The 19928-nt window shown below is 46.8% G+C and overlaps 1 protein-coding gene and 1 long non-coding RNA gene across 4 annotated transcripts in view; one reads left to right on the forward strand and one right to left on the reverse strand.

Moving 5' to 3' along the window:
* The window catches only part of IGSF5 (immunoglobulin superfamily member 5), an 850576-nt gene that overhangs the window by 647911 nt on the left and 182737 nt on the right, over positions 1-19928 (reverse strand). For 2 of the 3 annotated variants that reach the window (XM_085621235.1, XM_085621232.1), the window contains exon 1: positions 140-375. The exons of the other annotated variant lie outside the window; for it this stretch is intronic. The gene's annotated coding sequence lies outside the window, so the exon portion shown is untranslated. Of the gene's footprint in view, positions 1-139; positions 376-19928 lie in introns of those variants that run through there. 3 annotated transcript variants of the gene reach the window in all.
* Positions 475-19928, forward strand: part of LOC146801758 (uncharacterized) — a 195848-nt gene continuing 176394 nt past the window's right edge. Inside the window, exon 1 of the long non-coding RNA XR_014967653.1 lies at positions 475-602. This is a non-coding gene — a long non-coding RNA (uncharacterized LOC146801758). The remainder of the gene's footprint in view (positions 603-19928) is intronic.

The raw sequence follows: 19928 nt of genomic DNA on the forward strand, positions 1-19928 counted from the left end.
ATGCTTTTTCCCTTTCTGTCGCGTGCAGCAACCTGTCACTTCCCGCCGAGGTCTGGCTTTTTGGTTACATGTTAAACAGGTGTCTGTTAGTCTCTATGCCCCGACGGCATTCCCTCATTTCGCCCAGCTCACCGCTTACCTTGTTACCTCAGCACCATCCTGAGGGTCGAGGGCCGTGAGCTGCTGCACAGGGGTTGTTTAGGTCCGGGCTTTGCCTTAAACAGTCGGGGCTCAGTTTCCCAAAGAACTGTAGCGTGACCTGTCAAACTTCACAAAATGAGGAAGACGTGATCCCTCGGGAAATCCTAAATATTCTTCAGTTCCGTAACCACCGTGAAATAACATATCGAAACTCCAGTCTCTGCCAACTCTGGCGCGTTCGATAAGATTAGCCTGGTGGACACGCCTACTGCACTGGGTAACCTGTTAACAGCCACAGCACCACACAAATCATTAACCAAATAAAGGTGACATTAAATACCGAGGAAGAAAGAAACTGCCAACAAAACTATTGAAGCCGCAGGTATGAAAACAAACACCACCTGAAGCTGGCGAGGATTGAAGGTTTTTTTTCAGCCCCCTGTTCCTTTCTGTTTCAGCAGGTAAGTATGCGTATTAATTATTTTATGGATTATAATGAACTAACCAATCTGCATGAGCAAAATTGACTGAGGGTGAGGGTGCGCGTGACAGGCACCCATGCTAGCATCACTAACGTGATGATGCACTGCCAACATCCCTGGAAGAAAAGTTTTATAACCCTGGCCCAGTGAAATAAGTATTGCTGCTGAGCACCGGAAACCACTGGGACAAATTAAGTACTGCTCTCAGGTAAACACACTCACCCTCAAGCAACAACACAACATACATTTCAAAGCCTTTCTTTTTCCTTACCTCAGCTGCCAAGGAAGGTCATATTAAACTGTACTCCATTTTTTATTACATTTAAAGTGAATAGTGAAAAATTATTCTCCCCAAAAAATGGAAGAAAACAAAGAGAGTGGGGGCACCAAACACTGTCCTTAAGGGCAGGCTGCCATTCTATTCCTGGAACAGATTTTTGCCATCTTGGGGCCGGGGTAGCAAAGGCGGTACCAAGGGTCACAAGGGATCCTAGCTGTGACTCTTAGCAACCACCAAATGACGTCCATGGTTCAGTCAGTATTTCAGCAGCTGTTTGCCCCATTTGTGCACTTTCCCATTGAATAGTATGTATGTATGAGCCTATAGCTCTTTGTGCTCTGCAGAGAGGCCAAGGATTGGCTGAGCATGCAATTTGAACAACTTGACCCAGTAACGGGCACTGCGAGAATTAAGCACTGCCTTTAGACTCAGCACCAGAGACCGAACTCAATCGTACCTGTGCTGAACACCCACCCACACCCCTAAAACAGGTGGGAACTGAGAGGCAACTCCGCTTGCAGTATGAGCAGAACAAGAGCCAAGAAACAAGTCAGTGGTGCTGGAACTGGGGGCACGGGGGGCAGCACCCCCAAAAAACTTGAAATACTTTACATGGAGAACGAGCTTTTAGAGGTTTTTAGGTCTCGCCTGGCGTTAGCAGCGCACAGCGCTACTCGGCATACGAGGGCTTTTTGTAATCAATTCAAAATGTGCACACGTACGGAGGGACAAAGATGGCGTCGGGCTGTCCACATACAGCTGCAAATGCACGTGCATGTGGACAGCCCGACGCCATCTTTGTCCCTCCGTACTCGTGCACATGTAAAATGCCCTCGAATGGCGAGAGCAGCGCTGTGCGCTGATAACGCCGTCGGGCTGTCAACATGCGTGCTCCTCGCTTGCCATGGCAGTGGCTGCAGCATCCCGCTGGCTGTCAGCCTCGGCGCGGGCCAGAGAATCGCGCCCTTATTGCCCACTTACTGAGTCAGGCCGGGCTGACCGGCTCGCTTTCACTTTGGCCTTCTTGCCTCGCCTACTCCCGTTGTCAGCCGAGGGAGTGCTGCGCCGCGAAGTGCTGGTGAAGGCCACTGCAATAATATTAATGCAGCACCGCCCCGCCTTGTAAGTGCATTTTTGTTTTACTTGATACCTTCCTTAACTGCTGGGCCTGGAGCTGTTTACTCTGCCACCAGCGCTGTGGTGGCCTGTGCGAGTCATTTCTGAGCACGTGAACCTAATGTTTTTAAATGCTCACGAGGGACTTGTTTTGCCTGTGAGAGCTTGGGAGCGCATGAGCGAGCCTGGTTTAACCACACAGCATTTCCTTGCTCTTCCATTCTGAAGCGGTTGCCTTTCACCATTGTAAGAGCCACAGAGCCTTACGTAGGGCCGGACTGGGAACCAGTGGCAATTTTTTTGGCCCAGCCCCCAGCACTGCTACTTTTGTTACTTGGGTCCGATGTTGCAGCATCCCTGCAAAACCGCCCCCCAGTAACAAAACCGCCCCCCACTGCCCCAAAACCGGCCCCTCCTTTCCAGCCCACCGGATAAACACACCATGTCCGTCCCATCCATCTGAAGGTTCCATCGAAGTCTCAAATCTCCATCTTGTGGGATGTGTTAAAGAGGTTTTACATTCAAATTTTCAATCAATTTGAAGCAACTGTCAGCCAAACTGATTTTTCTTTTGTCTGATATTCTTTCGAAAGGTGTGGGGTGTGGACACTGGATGTGAATACAGAAATTGCAATAGACACACTAACGCTTTTCTGACTCCTGTGTTTTACTCGAGTTATGCTAATGATGGCAAATTATGCGTTGTTAAATGCCTTAGACCAATACGAAGCCCAGACTGCTTTCAGACATCTTTCAGTCTCTCAATCCTAACTTCTTTGAAGAAGCTCTGTACACCTATTTCTATATCCACCTTTGCAAGTCGGTTCAGATTATTAATGCTAGGGTGTATCTGGCTTATGTGCTATTCCAACTGGAGGGTGGGGGAGTTATGGCATCAAAAGCGTTTGTGACTTGTGGTAGCATGCAGAATGTTATGAAAGCAGCAGACTGGTCTTATGAAGACTTGTTTGGGGAACTTCTCATCTTACCTGCTGGTCTGTTCCAGACGCTGGCTGTGTAGCTTGCTCAGCTGCCCTCCCGCCGCCGCACTTCAAACGCCTGCGGCCGCAGAGAGGAGGACTACACCTCCCAGGCTCCCTAGCGGCGAAATGGCACCCACGCCAATCACGCACAAGGAGGCGCTTCAAATTGCGCTCAGCCCCCGCGTCGCGGGATCGCGCGCGGGTTGCGGCGGGCGAAGCCCGGGCCAAGGGAGGCCCGTCTGAGCCCGTCCGAGAACGACTGAGGACGGAACGGGGCCTCCCTCGATAAAAGGCCGGTAGGATCACTGATTGAATGGCAATGGCTGCAACAGGTTGTGAGAGGGGGAAGAAATTACCAGTTGGAGGTGGTGTGGTGGGGACCCTAGACAACTTCATAATAAGGGCATCATCATTGCTCCAAAGAGAGATTGAAATAACAGAAAAAAGGTTGTCTTTGGAGCCGACTTTTGACAAACGGTCGTCGCTGGGTAGGCTGGATATGGCCAAAACACCTGTCTCCCGGACTATTGATCTGGCAGAACACCTTGTAGATCAAACTATGAAGGACAGTACTCAAGTGGACCTAGCAGTAGCTGGATACCACTTGCCGGTGGCTACCGGATTGCCGAACGGTTCACTGGACATCATGGCAACCACTGCACTAGACCCTTTGCCTCTCCCACTTCTACAGAGTCCCGGCACTACAAGATCGGGGCTATCAATTCGGTCAATTAAAGGTCCTAATTTAGGGGATATCCGGGCAAGGGACCCGGCAGTTAAAAGAAAACGAGGAGGTACTATTTTGCTAAATAGGAAAACAAAAGCTCCAAAACGTACTAATCCAAAGAAGAACTGCACGGACGGTATGGGTGGTGTGCACCTAACATCTGAAGACTTGCCTGATAAACAAACCCCCGATGATTCGATACCCTTAGAGTATATGGGTGATTTCTGGGATAAAATGGAACATCTTTTTACAGCAAGTTGCCTCCCCATTTATGCTAGACTGGATTGCATTGAGCATAGATTTACCAAGCTGGAACAGTTATGCTCAATGGTAGAGGGTGGGAATGTTACTAGGGTGGTAGATGGAAAGTGCAAGGGGCAGGGACCATCAGCCCAAACAAATGGAGATGCACAGTGTACGATTCCCACAGTTAGGAACACAGCCATACTTACGCCGGCACAACCAGCTCTTGCGAACAATCCTATAGCTACGGTTGATACAGCTCGGCAAAACGCCCCTGCTATACAAAGAACAGAGGAGGGAGGGGGGATTACAGGGTGGGTGGTTCCAATTCAGCGCCCACTCAGGTAAATAGGACAAGAGATGTAGATACAAATAAGCCTGTTTTGCCTTGTTTGGACTTGCCCCCTGAGTCTATCCCCTATGTGGTGGTCCTAACTGGGGTACCCACCTTGAAGCTAGGGCTCTTAGAGAGTTACAGGGAACTCAAAAACAAGTGTATCCACTGGCTAAATCACAATAAACCCCTCCCCTACCAGGATTCAAGTAAAATTCTATTTGCTAGACGAGTAGACTGGGTGGGGTGTAGGGCACAAGATATACAGGGTGATTGTGTTGTAATAAATTTTGGGGACATTAGAGTGGTTAAGTATATTTGTTCAATGAACACAGGTAATTTAGATACGGTAATAAAGTCCCTTCCACTTACCTACTTCTACCCTGATGTTGCAAATAAAGATTATCTTGCACCGCTAAGGGACAGACTAACCTGGGTAGGGAATGAATATGTTAGAGGTAATTATCCTGAGGAAGGTACCGACCGGAATGGACCCCAACATTGTTTTCCTTTGCTTGAGATGTTTCATCATAGGAATAGATTTAGTGCTTTAGACTTAGTTGATTGACGGTCTGAGATTATAAGGCCCCCACCCATGGTAGAGGTTAGTGGGGGTGTTTTAAATGCTAAGGCGGATGATGATGCGTTGAAACATAAAATGCCCTTTTATGGGTTTTTTGATAAAGTAGGCAAGGAGGGGGGATGCCCTTATATCAGGGGTGCAGTGCCACTGAAATTAACAGCAAAAGGTGTTATTGAGAAGGATGAAATAGGTGGGGTTGGCGAAAGACATCAAACGTGTGATTGGGCTAGTAGTGAGAGTGGTAGGGAGGAGAACCAACAAGAGACTGATCGCCCATTAGGACCAGGAGATGGCGGGAGAAGTACAGGAGTCAGTGTTCGGGAGAAATGTAGGAGGATTAATATTCTATCCTGGAATGTGGCAAGTATAAAAAACTAATTGATATGTGAAGACTGGGGTCTGTTTATGGATAAACACGATATATGCTTTCTACAGGACACCTGGGCCATGGATAATAGTTATAGGGCAGGTTTGGCTACATACAACATTGCTGCAGTAACCAGGGGTAGAGGAAGACCATCCGGTGGACTAAGTATTTGGGTCGCTATGCACTTGGGAATTACGGCAAAGCAGTTATCTACAAACTCATGTGACATTCAATGTGTTTTACTAAATTTGCCTAGGGGAAAACATCTAGCCCTCATAAATATTTATTCAAGATCTACACAGAGTGGCCAAGAGTCTAAGGTTATTACCCAGTTAGGTGAATACCTATTGACGCTGGACCCTGAGATTGCTATAATAATAGGGGGTGACTTCAATTGCCAATATGAACCCTTAACCCCTTCAGTGCCCATGACGAGCTGGACTCGTCATGGGCCGCGGTGGCGCTGTGCCCATGACGAGTCCAGCTCGTCATAGACCCCGCCCGCTAATGCAACGGCCGGCACTGGGCGGGGAAAGGGGCGGGCACTGAAGGGGTTAAACAATCTAGGTCTTGATGCTCCAGATGGGGAGAATCAACACTGGAACATTCCGGAACCTATGATTGGGCCGGTAAAAGCATGGACCCCGCTGGTTCTACAAATACTTTCCTTTACCCTTGCGTCAGCCATGAGGTCCTGCAATGGGAGAACAGAATCGGATAGACCCGGCTCTGCGACATTTAATAGAGAAGGTCATACTTCAATCATTGATTATATCATGATTGAGACTAGATCCTGGGAAAAGATACTGGATTTCAGGGTTGTAGAGCGGACCGATAGTGACCATAATGCTTTGGTTATGGCACTAAAACCAGGGAGCTGGGGTTTGTCTAACTATGTAGCAGAACCAAACCCTAATTCACAATTACTTACTCTCCACAACAACAGACGGAGAGTAAAATGGCCGTATATACTTGGTTCTCCTAGCAAGAAGATGCATATTTATGAAGAAGTCCTGCCGTATCTTAGTGATATGGCCGAGGAGGGATCCACGGGTTGTATAACTGAGTCAAATCAAAGGCCGGTGGAAATCCATAATCAGCTAGTTGCAAATTTGCTTGAGGTGTTCTATCCAAAAAGGAGGTATAGGGATAAAATAGTACAGAGTCACCCCTGGTATAGTGTAATCTGTTGCAATAAGAAAAGTGAACTGATCCAAGCAGTCAAGGAGAGGGACAACGTTAGGATCAAGATACTCCGGGGTCAGTATAAGAAGACGATAGAGAGGGAAAGAAAGTCTTGGGAGCTCGAAAAGTGGGAAGAACTTAGAAGAGACCTACAATACAAATACTTCAAATCCTTTTGGGCTATTGTTAGCAATGGCTGAAGGGAGAATGAGATTGTAATAACCCCTAGTATAGCTCCAGCAGTATGGGAAGATCACTACGGTAAGCTATATGAACAACCGGGGAATGATGATGTCGATTCCATGTCTCTGCACCTGTCCCAAGAGTATTGCTGGAGAGAGTCCCTAGAGATAACAATAGAAGAAGTGGAATCTGCCATTATAAAATTAAAATCAAATAAAGCACCTGGGCTCGATAAGATCCCAGGCGACCTGTTTTGATCTGAACCAAAAATATGGGCTCCATATTTGTGTGTCCTGTATAATTCTATTTTAATGGGGACGGACCCACCAGAGACTTGGCGGGGGCGGAAATAGTGCCCATTTTCAAGAAAGGTTGCCCTTTGCAACCCATGAATTACAGGCCAATTAGCCTAATAGACATAGCCCAAAAAGTATTGGGTCGTATAGTCCTGGAAAGAATTCAAGCCTGGGAGGAGGAAAACAAGATTTTGAGTAATTTACAAGCTGGTTTTAGAACCGGCACGTCAACCATTGACCAGATCTTTCGACTACAGGTACTTTATTGGAAAACAGTGAGTGTGGAGGGTGGCAGCCTCTACCTCATTTTTGTGGATCTGAGGTCGGCTTTCGACCTGGTCCCCAGAGAGAAATTATGGAGAGTTCTTCAGGAACTTGGTATGCCCCCTTACCTGTTGGTAGTGTTGCGAAGACTCCACTCAGGAAATTTTGCCCAGGTGAGATGTGGGAAGCAGGGAGAACTGTCGGCACGATTCCCTGTATTAAGAGGAGTACGCCAGGGATGTGTGCTAGCTCCCACACTCTTTTGTCTATATATAAATGGGATAATTAAGTTTTTATTAGGTATAAAATATATTAACCCTCCGAAATTGGTCACAGGTAAGGTACCCACACTGATGTTCGCGGACGACACTCTTCTGTTGTCCCGAACACCGGCGGGTATCCAACGGAACCTAGATGGCTTTGCAGACTTTTGCGAGAAGAGTGGCCTAGAGATTAATCTCGTAAAGACCAAGTTTATGATCCTTAACCCCCTAGACAGAGATGCCCTAACCATATACTAAACGGTATTCCTCTGGAGAGAGTGAAGAAGTTTGAATACCTGGGCATTATACTGGAAGAACAACTGGGGTGGGATTCTCAGGTTGCCAAATCGGCACAAAAATTATCGCAGACTGCTGGGGGAATAACAAAATTACATAGAGCCTCTGTCTATAAACCTGCTGCCCCGGTGGTAGAAATCTACAAAACACAAGTAAGAGCAGCATCTTTATATGGTGCGGAACTATGGGGACACTGTAAGTCGACAAATTTAAGTAGAGTTGAACACCTCTTCATAAGAAATTTGATTGGCTTGCCAGTTAGTACTCCTCTGGTTCCCTTAAGGCTTGACCTTGGCTTGCTGCCAGTGGAAGAAGAGGTGGCTTTACGGCCACTGACCTATTGGAGAAGACTGTGGTCGGTTCCAGAGTTGGTTATCTACCGAGAGGAATTTAAGGAGGTACTGGCAGTAATCAAAAATAAGAAAATATTCTGGTTAACCCACATTAAGGATCTTTGTTATAAGATCGGTCTTCCGGAACTATGGAGAACGCCAGAGGTTGCCTGCTTGGCTCTGTCCAGGGCAAATATGGTTCGTTATTATAGGCACTATACTCTTACGGCATTACATGCTAATCCAGCAGTGGGTAGATTCAGTTTCTTCAAATAACAGGGGAGAGTACAGGAAGGAGGAATTCCTTGATGTGATATTTCCTGCTCTAGCCAGAAAACTGTATATGCAGCTTAGAATGGGAAGTCTCCCACTTAGGTCATTTACTTGTAAATGGGACCCGAGTAAGAACACTGTTTGTCCGGCTTGTTGCCATCCGATGGAAAATGAAAAACATGTATTTTTCTTTTGTCCAGCTTACCAGCAACTACGAAATTGTTGGGTGAAACCAATTTGTAGGAACTTGGGTTTTAGAGATTGTGCAAATGCTATTAGAGTTTTAACATATGACACATACCCTCCGATTGTCTTTGCAGTCTCCCGCTTTTTAAATGGTATGTGGTTAAAATGAAGAAATTTTTTATGGAAATAGTTACTTCTTTTATGAACACCACATATCCAAATGTTTCTTTTCGATAACATTCCTTGATTTAATTCTAGTCTTAATATGTTAGTTTTACTATTGTAAATATATGGGCTGTATATATATTTGAATTGTATATGAATTTGGTCCATTTTTATTTATCTATGTATGTTTTAGCATTTTTTATCTGTACTTTTATGGCCCTGGAGGCCGAAATAAAGTTATCGAGAGAGAAACTCCTTTTAGACCTCTCGATTACAAGCCTATTATTTATGTATTACAGGACATGAATGACTGGCTTGGAACCTAATTAAAATATTAGAGCCTCTGGTCCTGCCTTCGAATGCAAACTCTCCCTCACACATGGGACAGGAGGCTTAGATTTTATAAAGCCAGTTTGGTGAAGATTAGCCTTCCCTCCTCTGCCTTAATAGTTTCCTTGTTCTTTTGTAGTTTGGTGTCAAGGAAAGAGATTGCTGTGGGACACTAGAGTGTATCTAGTACACTAGTGCACCAGTCTCCAAAGGGTCGGCCATGAGCTATGCAGGTAAGAGCAGTAGGGCGTGGTCTCTACAGAAACAACGAGGGAAAATTAAATAAATAATTATTTTTACCCTTGTCGTCGTCTGTCGAGTCCCCCCGCCCCACTCCACCTCACAGCATCACTGCTCTTACCTGCACGGGCCGCTCCTTTAAAACAAGCATTGGCATAGCCAATAGGTCTCCCCTTTGGGACCTTATAAGTGTTTAGTTATCCAGCACAATATCCTTGGTGCAACAACATCAAGTGTTGCATGGCTAAACACTTACAAGGTCCCAAAGGCGAGACCTATTGGCTATGCCAATGCTTGTTTCTTCTGGAAGGAGTTTTGTCTTTTAAATACACTGTCAAACGGGTCCAACACCGAAATATGTTGCATTTAAAACAAAACCGCACATGATCAAAGGAAATACCCTGAAGAAATTCAGGCATGAACCATGCAACGTGAAGTGAAATGTAACAGCGAATGCTTCGCCACCTTGTGATACTTTAAGGGTTCTTACGCTCGTCGTCGAGGGAGCCATCAGTGTTTTTGCTTGTAACGTTAGGGACCTCAGGCCAGGTGTTAAGAATGAGGCTGCCTGTCCCAGAATGAGGAATAACTATGCTGATTTGAGAATGCAGAGTTATTTTGCGTGGTTATCTGACTTTTGCGCTCTGAAAGGGGTGAGAATTACAGGTTGAGGGTCAGGGCATTGGTCAGGCCTCTAAGGTGCAGGGCCGCCTCCGGGTCAAATGGGGGAAGGGCGTCCAGGGTGCTGATGCGGGTCAGGGGGTGGCAGGGCTCTGCCTAGGCCTGGGCCCCCGGGTGAACCCACGTGGGAGTTTTCTTGCTGCAGGAACAGATCTGGAAACATCAGACTCTGTTCCAGAACCCAGTAATCCCTGGTGCGCACACACCAGTTATTTGGAATTGGCACATAACACTTTGCAGACTCATAATAAGTCCCCATGGGCTCTAAAGTTTAAACATGAAAATGTTGTTTGCAAAAAGGCAGGATTGTCGGAAAGTGGCACGTGACTTCAAGCTGTTTCCCAACTACATTTGTTAACAGAGTTGTTCAATCTGTTTTTCAAATTGTTTGATTCGTGTGTAAAACCAAAAGTGGACGGTGTTTACTTATTTTGCACTCATGCACTCTTACGTCCACATTGTGCTTTTCAAGAAGCATTGACAGTGCATTGTGTTTGGCTTTTGTAGAGTGAAAGCTTCATAAAGCTTCACTAACACACAACGCAAAGAAGGCTTGGGCAGAACAGTGCAAGCTTCCACAGCACTGAGAACAGTTACAGGCATGGACATCCTTTAGGGGGTTGCCAGGGGTCGCAGCGTTTTGCGACCCCTGCCCGTGCAACCCCTAGCATTAGAGGGCAAGGAGTCAGAGTAAGAAAGCTTTCCTGGCGCATTCCTTATTTGTCTCAATTATGTTAGAAGATTAAAGAGTGTAAAGCAAAACAAAAAAGGGTTTAATTTTAAAAGTGAGCTCAGAGGTACTTATACTAATCCTTAGTCATGGAATTACACCTGTCCAATCCACGAGATAAAAACCAGACAGACAATTAAGTTGCAGTCTAACATAGAACACCAGTAAAAATTCTAATTTAAAGGACAGCAGTGCAGTGAAACGTTTGCTAATTTTCATAGTAAGTAACTAAATTGAAATGCACCCTTAAAGAATAAAGAACATCAGACTAGCAAAAATTGTATGAATTTACGCTCGGTGCAACTGTATGCAGAACTGCTGGTACAAACATACACAGACCTTCCAAAACAGGTGCACAATAGGGTATTTTTATGTTACATTGTATTTAGAAATGTGCCCATGTCATTTTATAGCAGCACCATTGGCATACAATAGCCAACCTCCACTTACTAATGCTCATTTTTACTTGCTTTATTAGTATTCTTCTATTTTGACAAACCTTACATTTTAGGTGAGAGAGCGCTTCCTATGATGTGATTGGGCCTGAGGATCCTTGGACAACATTTCCCATAATGTCACCAGAGTCAATAGACATCTGATGTCACATTCTGTGATTTCATCGGGGTCAAAGGGTATGTGATGTCTGTTGGAAAATGGCCCTTTCTGCAGGGTCTCCCCCAAACGTTTTGCCTTCCTCCTCCACTTTTTCTGACCTCGTTTTTGTTGGCTTTAGGACTCTGAGCACTTTACCACTGCTGAGCAGTGCTAAAGTGCATGTGCTCGCTTCGCTAAACATGGTAACATTGGCTCATACCCAAATGGCAGATTTAATTTAATTTAATTAGAAGTCCCTGGTAAAGTGGTGCTACATATGCCCAGGGCCTGTAAACTAAATGCTACTAGTGGACCTGCAGCACTGCATGTGCCACCCACTTAAGTAGCCCTCTAACCATGTCTGCCATTGCAGATCCTGTGTGAGCAGTTTACACTGCCATGTCGGCCTGGCAAAATACACCTAATAAACCCCAAACTTCTCTTGTTATACATATAATTCATCCCTAAATTAGGCCCTAGATAACCAAGAGGGCAGGGTGCAATGTATTTAAAAGGCACGACATGTACTTTTAAGTTTTATATGTCTTGGTAGTGAAAAACGACCAAAGCCGTTTTTCACTACTACAAGGCCTGTCTCTCCCATAGGATAACATCAGTATAACCTTATTAAATTTAATAAGTGTAATTCCCAATTGAGAAAAAAAAAGCCCCCAAGTCTCTGGAGTCACAATATATGGTTTAAATCTTTTTATTAGTTTAGCAACCAGGTTAATATGACCATCCCACTTACATCCAGTGGCTGGTGGGGAAACACCAAAAGAGTGATAACATGAGGGGATAACCAAGGGGGAACGGGAGAAAAACATTTGGCGGTGCAGAAGGTTATGAGGGAAGGTAGGGATGCATCGACAACCTGATAGAAGTGGGGCACCAGAAACAAAGTGAAACAGGGTGGTTTGAGAGAGAGACTGAGGACAACATGCCACTTGCAAGCTCAGGTAGGGGCGCGATCAGGGTGTGTCATGCAGAGGACCCTCAGGTACGTCGGGCAACTCAGTTCTCTAAATTCATCTGAAAGGTACTATATGCACGACCTCCATATCTTATCAAACTTAGCAAAACCAGTGAAAAAGCAGAAGTTGCTTGGCTGCACTAAGTGCTAAGGTAATAGCACGCCACTTTGCAGATTATAAGGGGTATGTCAGGGGATTCAGAAGTCCCCGTAGTATGTAGCTGGGGAATCTGGGGAGGTCAGTGTCATATATTTCATCCCCAACTGCTAACACCTCTGTCCAAAAGGAGCTTAATTTGGAGCCATGCCAAAGAATATGTGGAAAGCTGCCTATCTGGTCACAGCGCTGCCAAGAGGTACTGTCCCCGCCCACTTTTCATTGGGCGACCCTGGCTGGTGTGACATACCAATAATGTGTGATTTTTTAAGATATTGCTTTGCTGGCAGAAGTGCGGGCTTGGTGGAGAACATCGCCCCATTCTTTAGTCGTAAATGTGCGTTTGCATTCTTCCTCCCACCATCGCTGAGCGTGTGATGAGGAATGTTTATATGTCGTATATCTGAGGAGCGTGGAAGGAGACATCTTTTGAAGGGCGTGAGAGGTCGGCCTGGATAAAGGCGGATCAAGGGCTGTGAAACCCAATGGCAGCATATTGCCAGTGTGCGGTGGATGGAAGACCACAAGCAGACTGAATCTGAGTAAACTGCATAAGGCCGTGCACGTCAAAGAAGTCACCCACATTCTTGCAATTGGCATCTTGCCATTGGGTAAATATGGAGTCATGTAAAGCAGAGGGGTCAGTGTTCTCTATAATTGGTGTCTGGGGTGAAATGTGAGTTGACAGTTTCCCTATAATTGGTGTCTGGGGTGAAATGTGAGTTGGCAGTTTTTGGTGGACTTGCACCTTATCCCAGACTCCCATTGTAGCCCGGAGCACCGGCAAGACATAGAGCCCAACAGGCCAATGCTGTTTCAGGAGCTATGGTAACTTCCAATTATGAATGCTAGCCAACACCTGATCCATAATGCCCCAATGTTTTTCGGTACTAATCTGAGACCATTCCACCATGTAGCGCAGTTGTGCTGCCTGATTGTAGCATAGTAGATTGGGAACACCTAGCCCACACTCCAACTGAGACAAATACTTCTGCCTCATTGCCATGTGCGCTTTCTTCCCATCCCATATGAGGTCCTCAAGATGGCATTGTAGTTTTTTGATTAATATGAGAGGGGGGGTTTGAAGTGGTAAGGTTTGCAAGACATAATGAATTTTCGTCAGTAGGGTCATTTTAACGGCTTCTCAGTGCCCCAGCCAGAAAAGGCTATAACACCTCTACTTAGGTTAATCAGAACTGGCGGCCGCCAAGATCGCAGCATAGTTGAGTTCAACAGCGCTCCCAGGTGTAGAGTGCCAAGATACCCTAACCCTTGTGAGGACTGAGCAAACAGAAAGCTAAACTCAAGCTGGGCTTGATCGGCCTTTGGGATAGTGAGATTCAATGCAGAAGATTTTTGTAGGTTTGTTTTAAATCCTGAGGTTAACCAGAAGGCCACCAGTTCTCTCATCACAGCGGTTAGAGAGGTATGCAGGTTCGACCAGTAAGACAGTGTCAGCGTAAAGCGTGGCTTTATGTTCCCTACCTCCTGTAGGTATGCCTCTGATGTCTCGAATGTTACATATCCAATCAGCTGCGAATAGCAAGGGATAAAAGGGCAGCCCTGGCGGGTGCCCCTGGAGACAATGAAAGAGCTGCAACATTAGCCCGTTAACTATCACCATTGCTTTAGGGGAGGAGTAGCTACACCGCACCCACTGACGGAACCATGGACCAAAGCCAAGCAATGCCAGCACGAGGTGGAGATATGGCCAGTGCACCCAGTCAAAAACCTTCTCTGCATCTATAGTAAGAAAAAGTGTGGCATGTGGGAATGCTGTGTCTGATCTAACTTATGGCAAATAATCTTTGTGTTATCACTACAGCCTCTCTCAGGTATGGTCAGGGTCCACTGGGCCTTGCATATAGGGAGCAAGACGGTGGGCCAAAACACCCGTAAAAATCTTGGCCTCCACGTAAAGTAATGAGGTAGGATGGTAGGAGAAGCAGTGTACCGGATCCTTACCGGGCTTGGGATTACAGTAACCGTGGCAAGTTGCATTGTGTCCTTCAGTGTACCAGTAGTACTAAAAGTGTTGTACAGGTGTGCCTCTATGTGGGCTAGCAATGACCCAAATGATTTATGGAGGTCTGAACTGTAACCATCTTGCCCGGGGTCTTGTCCGATTGTAATGTGTTGTATGGCCATGAGGACCTCATTGGTGGTAATATCACCATCTAACGTGGAGTTGTCTCTCTGGGGAATGCGAGCCAGGGGGACCTGGGCGAAATACAAATCACTGTTCCCAGCTTCTAGCTCCTCTGTTGTATAGAGTGCGGCATAAAAGCATTTGAATTCCGGTCCAGATATTTCATGACACCATCATAACCCCTAGGCTCTCCCTCCCTGTGTTGAACAGCTTGGGAGTGAAGGCCGGGGTTCCAGTAGGCATCCAGCCGTATTCCCGCCAATATAATATTTCTGATTTGTGCGTAGCAGGGCATATTATGCCCTATCTATATTGAGGGGCTTAAGTTGTTTGTGAGCTACCAAAATTGGCATTGCATCGCAAATGAACCAGTGTGTTTGGGTCACTCCTCTAATTTCCTTAATGTAGGCCCCAGCTGGGTATTGCACCTGTGTTTATTGAGGCAGCCTGCTATAGCTATAAACTAACACCATACAACAGCCTATAGTGTGTCCCACAGCAATGCTATGGGTGTGTCTGGAGTGTTGTTAATAGCTAAGAGGGAGTTAATAGTTGTCGTAATATCACTAATTGTTTTCTCACGGGTGGGGAGCTTGCTGCTAAGGTGCCATGTGGGGGAGGAGGACATAGAAAACCAAAACTTGAGGATCCATGTCGTCTGCAACAATTCATATAATTTCTCCAGTATGAGGTTACCAGGGAGCTTCACCACACAAAAAAACAACAACAGTTGAGGAGGAGCTGGTCCCTGGGCCCTTGCTGCTCCATGCAGTGTGAGTCTGAGGCCTTGAAGTGGAGATGGCCCATCCTCCGCCGGTTCATCAACATGTGGACGGCTGCTGATCGCCCAGCCTGTCAATGTTCACAGTCAGGTTCCAATGCATCATCATGGTGTTGGAGCTGGAGTAGCAATGCTGCCCTTTCCTTATGACTTTCGTCCTCTGAGAGTTTGCAAACTTTCTTCTTCCTTTGGACATGCAAAGCGGCATGCCTTTGGAGGAGAGGGTGTTGAGCATCGCAATGAAGACTGGGTGGAGGATTCCCCATGAGGAGCAACCATTTCTAGCAGGGTTTGGGCATCTTCCAAAGTGTGGATACTCCTAGTTTCATTATTCCCAACAAATTGAAGCTGGACTTGGTGTCCCCACTTGTATTTAATCCCTTTTTCATGTAAGAAGTCAGTCAGAGGCTGAAGGGTCCAACTGCGCTGTAATGTAATTGGGGAAAATTCCTGATAAAGTCATACCTTTGTGCCTTCAAAGTTTTTCAGTTGATCATCGCTGACATAAGGGCCTCTTTTTTGCCTGTAATAGTGGAGGCAGGTGAATATGTCCTGTGGTTGCGCCGAGGAGCGGTTTGGGCATCCAACCCTGTGGTTACGGTCAAGAATGATATCTTGGTCTACAAGGTCCGGGGCCATGTGGGTGGCATAGTCCTCCAGCTTCCCAGATGCTGCCTGCAAGAATGAATGAATGAATGAATATAGGCTTTATAAAGCGCAAACGTAGCCCAGGGGCATCAAGGCACTGCAGAAAGGGATCAGAGATGTCCATAGGGAAGGGGCTTACAAATTCAAGCTGGTAAAAAGCCAGAGAGCCCCTTTTATGTGGATATTAGAACACCTGGATCTGTTTTCAAGATCTTCTACCTGGTAATGAAGTTCCATGTTTTTATCTCCCAGTTAAAGAAGTTTCTGGCAGTGCCCATCAAGTTCCTCCTCTTGGGAATTGTTGGTCTGTTCCAAAGAGTCCACTCATTGGCTCAGGCCGCCTAGGCTCCATCTAATATCCTTTACATCTGCCGCTATGTCCTGTTTAATTGCAGCAATATCCTCTCTTAGGGTGCCAAACAGGTGTTCCTAAAAGGCCCTCGTTACCGGCTCCTCTTCCCATGGAGGAGCCCTCTGCAGCCACCCATGCCAGTTGGGTTGAGGTTGGTGGCGCCTCTCCATTCTGATCTGTTTTTTTCACCAGCTGTTTCAGAGTGGTACCCTTTTCAGTGGTTCGATGCAAGGCCATTGCAGTGACGTAAGTGGGTTCCAAATGCAGCAGTGGGAAGGTGCATCTGAGATGTGTGGTGCCTGCCAGTACTGCGCAGGCGATCAAATCACATCCCCCACTAGTGTCTTTGGGAGGAGGGCCAGTGCAGTCTATGGAGGACCAGAAGCACTGTTGCAGGAGCATGGGCGGCCACTACTGAGGGAGTTGCCCATTCAAGATCTTCTGCTGTGAGGCGTGTGGTGCATCGGCACACATTTGCTGAGGATCCAGCTATGGTTGTGGGTAAGGGTGCATGTCCACAGTAGTGCGAAATGTAGAGCGCAATCGATGGGACTAAGCAGGTAGAGATCCCAAGTGTCTCCGCATATGCAACAACTGCAGCATTTAAACAGAATGAGAGGGGGTTTACGCAAGCTGCATGATACTCCTGGGCCAAAAAGCAGAGTCCTCAACACGGCCTATCCCACCTCCACTCCTCTCAGGGCCTCATTTAAAGTGTCTATGAAGCGGTAAGCACCCAGGGAGGATCCTAGCATTCACAAGGCATGAGTTGATGTAAGTGCTTTATCATTAGGGGTAAGCAACTCAGAAAACAGCAGTCACTGCGGCCATCAGAGTAAGTTGTAAGTGGCTCAAGTAGTTAAGAGATTGTACTAGGCCGCACAAGACCTGCCACATACCTCTCAGCCCACGGGCTCTGTGCCAGCATCTGCCCCATCTGCAGGGCTCATCAGTCATGCCCAGGTCTAAGAGTCGGGTAACCCCCAGCGTGAGCGAGGCTGGAGGCAGCAGAAAACAGATGCCAGCGAGCTGCACCTGGTCACGCAAAGATGGCAGAGGCCATAAGGCACAAGGAGGGAGAGCGGCCCAATCAGCGGGCTGTGTGTGGCCAGGGGAGAGTGCTCCTGGCCAGCGCCAGTGTCACACTGCCAAGCTGCATAGGTCTGTAGATGGCCTGGCAAGTTCCCAGGAATATTGCTCTCCCTGCAGGAAGATGCTCCGCTCACCACGGGAGCCGAGGATGAAAGAAGGCCACAGGCTGTCGACTGCAGCCGGTCGGGAATGTCATGCCTGGTGCTTCACAGCAGTCGCCCTCTTGGCCGCACAGCGATCTAACCGATTCCTGTATTGCAGGTTTTAGAAGGGCCACTCCAGCTGGGTCCCTTGCACTTAGATTTTTGCTCTGGGCTCGATAACCGTCCAGGAGAGACCCGGGAGAGCATGGCCTCCGCCTTGGCACAGCACTCATGCGGCAGAGCTCCAAGGAAAGGCTCTCACCCAGGTGCCATCTTGGACACGCCCCAACTGAAAGCACAATTTAAAATCACAACTTCTAGTGAAGTCGGATTTCAAATTTCAATTTGAAAATAAAACTTTTAGAAAGTTGGCATTTTCTTACTTTAGCCATTTGATGCCTGCTGCCTGTCTCTGATCAAATCTCTGAGGTGGGTGACAGTTGGGCTTTGTGTATTCCTCCTAGACAGCCACACACAATGGGAGCTTAGGTGTGACCTGATGGGCCATCCTGGCAGGATGGGAGGGAGGAGCTCAGCCCAATCCCATTTGCACTTGAATAGACTGTATCCTGTCTCCACAGAAAATGCTGCATACACCCTGTAGTTAGTCTGGAGCCAGGGCAGGAAGGGCAGGGACTCTGTGCACTTCAAAGGTATGCCTTTGAAGTCTCCTCTGCATCAAAGCACACCTTGGTATAAGTACTGGACCTCTGTAATCCCCACTTCAGTACACTTCTTGACTTGAGAGTACTCTGCCAGGAAGAAGAACTGCAGTGCTGCTGAGGGACTGCCACTCTGCTGGACTTTGTTTGTTGAATTCCTGCCTTGCCTTGCTGTCCTGCTGCATGCTGGTCTCTCTTGCTTGGAGAAGGACTGGACCTGCATCACCTAAACCCAGTGTGATTCCAAGGGCTAGCTGGCCGGTCTCCTGATCTGAAGTCTCAGGGACATAGAAGACTTCCATCCACCCTGCACCTGGACTTTGCCATCTGTGAGTCTGCCCTGCCAAGTGGTGCCACCCCAGACCTGGACCCTTGGCAGTGGGCCTAAGGTGTTTGCTTCAGCAGAACCGACACATCTTCTGCTGCCGGAACAGAAGCTATGCATCGCTGCTGTTCTGGGAACATAAGGATCATCGCCGCAGTTTGGGGAACATAAACGGCGCATTGCAGCATTTGTGGGAACAGAACCGATGCATTGCTGCTGCGGCGTGGAGAAAATCTATTCATCCCTTCTACTGCATGGAAAAAATTGGCTCATCACCTCTACTGCATGGAGAAAATCGACACATCACCTCTGCTATGGGTATCAACACCGATGCATCGCTTCAGCTGCACCCCATATCTTTGACGTAGACGCAACCAGGATTAAGGTACTTTTGTTCAGCGGGCCTCACTGGGTCCCTGTATTCAGCCTGCACTCAGTCGCGGTCAGCCTGAGCTTTCGACTTTGACCTGGTCCAGCCCAACCAGATCTCCCAAGTAAACGCCTATTGCTTCCAAGCACTATTTTATAGTTGAATTTTTAGAATTGATAACTCCAGTTCTCCTTATTGGATTTTTGTCAATTTGGTCTTGTTTTAAATTAAGCTCTAATTTTCTAATCTGGTATGGAATTTATTTCTGTGGTGTTTTCATTGTTTACTGTTTGAAGTGTTGCACAAATACTTTATACATTGCCTCCAAGTTAAGCCTGACTCCTCTGTGCCAAGCTACTAGAGGGTGAGCACAGGTTAATTTAGGGTGGACTTGTGCCTTACCCTGACGAGGATTGTGGTTACTGTTTGACCAGGGTTATACCCCAGTCAACCAGGAACTAAATTTCTAACAATGTCACTTCCACTGGCCCAGACATTTCAGTGAATTGATGCCCGTGTTTACAGGCAGTGCCTGATATGAAAAAAAAAAGACATAAAAAAGTGGTATGGTGCAAAGTACTCATTCGGAGTCTGCTTTGAATATTGTCAAATGCCAGTGTTGCCAAGTAGAGACATTATAATCTTGATTCCACCTCCGTTATTTTCTGCATCACCCTGTACTTCCAGTTTCTTTTGTCACTATTGTTTTTCATTCTTTTTGTCACTGTTGATCTACGGTTGTTTTCCTCCTCCTTTCTCCCTTTTCTGCCTTTCTTTCTTATATTGTGGATATTATGGTTGGTGGAAACCACCATCACTACCAGCACAAGTTGAGCAATGGGCCCAGAAAAGGTGACAGGAGCAGTGCAAGGTTCTATCCCACATGTAGAAGTGGTCCAACACAAAGATCTGTGTGAGCTACCCTTCCTCCTGAAATAACTTGTGTAACAACAGGCAAACATCTCTGCCTTACAGAACAGGCACAAGCGGACGAAAAACTG

This window comes from Triturus cristatus, chromosome 8 (genome assembly GCF_964204655.1).
Source record: "Triturus cristatus chromosome 8, aTriCri1.1, whole genome shotgun sequence".
NCBI classification, from domain to species: domain Eukaryota; kingdom Metazoa; phylum Chordata; class Amphibia; order Caudata; family Salamandridae; genus Triturus; species Triturus cristatus.